Here is a 2126-nt window from a genome sequence, read left to right as displayed (position 1 = left end):
AATAAATGAGTCTGCAGGATGTAGTGTAACCAGTGTGTTCCTTAGAGGCAAGGATGGTGAAAGTTGATTTCATATACTTTGGTCATATTGTCAGGAAGACCTAGTCCTTGGAAAAAGGCATCACGCTTGGAAAAGTAGCTAGTCAGTAAAAGAGAGGTGAGCCTCAACATGATGGAGTGTCTGCAGTAATGGGGCCGAGTATGTTGGAGATCATGATAGAGTTTTATTTTCAAAATACAGCACATGGGTGATTAATAAATATTTGTTGGATAAATTACCTAATTAGTGAAGATGCCAAATTAACAAATTATTCATTCCTAAATAGAGCACAGACATTGTCCAAAGATTAAGGAACATATCTTTAGGGACAGAGAATTCTTAGGCAGGAAACGAGGCCAGTCTAGGGCATGTTTCCATTGTTTCTTTTTCACTACAGTTGGACAATTGGAAAGAGAATAATCTCTGGGAAGGGAACTACTAACAACACCCTTAATGTTGATGAAAGGGGTTTAGCTATCAGAACCATGACTTAATATCCTGGAATGATAGACTCTTGTCTAGGGTGATATGCATATTACAAAGATGGGAAGACCTATTGTGTTTTCCTATAGTTAACTGATATGTCTACACTGAAACTGTGGAGAAAGCCAAAGAAATGCTCAGATAAGTGCTTGATGCAGATTACTTTTGAAGGAAGCAGATAGAACTAAGAAAGAAAAATAAGACTGAGGAAACTTCTCAGTGACTAATATGAGAAAAAGAATTAGAAGATACTGAACATATTAAGTAGAAATTCCAAGAAAGTGCAAAGCAAATGCATTGAAAAAAAATGAATTCATGTTGGAGTATGAATAGACTTGCATAATCTCACAGAACACATCAAGACTTGTTGAGAATATCATCATGAAATAATTTGTTTAATGACCCAAATATATAAACATCTCACAGGAGGGAAATCAGAAAAATATGCAATATTCTAAGTAGAGAAACTTTAAAGGTAACCCACAAAATACGTATTAGGCAGTTAAAAAATGAATGTTTAACAGGCCTCATACAGGAAACAGGGCTATGTTCTCGGTATAGATAACAAAAATGTCATAAAATCAAGATACAGAAAGAGCAGGGACACAATCTGGCCATCTGCTGGAAGCCTTAGTCAGCTAAACACAAAACATCTGACAAGTTCTTGACCTTCATAATGAATGTTCTATTTCCCAGAAAGGAAAAGAACATGAAAAAAATCATCCTAGAAGTGGAAGTAGGATTCTAGTATTTTGTATTTAAACAAAAGGCACATAAGAATGCGTACGGCCATGTGTTTTTAATTCATAGGGAAAAAAACCTCCCTAAGACTACAGCTGGAAATGGTAATGGTGCTGCCTCTGGGAAAGAGACCTGGGTGAAAATGCTTGTCAGATAAAGGTGTAGAGGGGACTTATTTACTTCTTACCTTCTCTAACTTTTTGAATTGTGAACTGGAATTTTATTACCTATTAAAACAAAAATAGATACAGACCGAAAAAAGATGCAAGAAAATATTTTAAAATAGAAGTCATATTGGGTAACAGTGAAGGATTCTTTGAAGACGTACCATAAGACTTTGCATAAACTTTTATTAAACCACTTCCAGTATTTTATTATAATAACATATTATGAGTGGATCTCGTATGTGACCTGTCAGACTATTGAGACTATTATGTTCTGCCTGTGAAATATACTTACAGGTAGCACAGACACATTGGATATTTACAGCTGGGAAGTCTACCTTTTTTGTGTTCATGTACTTACTTCAGGTTGGGCTTCTGCTTAGCAAGGGTCAACTGTGTTTGTGCTAAAACGTGATAATGTCAATCACACTTGATTTTTAAAACACAATTTAATGAAATTGATGAATATTATATGAAAATCTATTTTATAGTGAAAACTAATTTTTAAAGCTTCAGAGGGAAAAGAGGTATTAGAAAAAGTGCTGTCATGTTAAGAATGACGTCTTAGTCAATTAGGAAAGAGAAAAAGAAATCACACACTAATCTAAAACTCTGAACAACTTAGGCATTCATATTCTTCTATGGTTCTACAATTCTCATACTATTAGAAATAAAACTAGGTATTAGATATAATGTCCT

This window comes from Elephantulus edwardii, unplaced genomic scaffold (genome assembly GCF_000299155.1).
Source record: "Elephantulus edwardii isolate Elephantulus edwardi_28Jun2011 unplaced genomic scaffold, EleEdw1.0 scaffold00157, whole genome shotgun sequence".
NCBI classification, from domain to species: domain Eukaryota; kingdom Metazoa; phylum Chordata; class Mammalia; order Macroscelidea; family Macroscelididae; genus Elephantulus; species Elephantulus edwardii.
The sequence above is the reverse complement of the archived record's forward strand: the minus strand, read 5'-3'. Positions refer to the sequence as shown.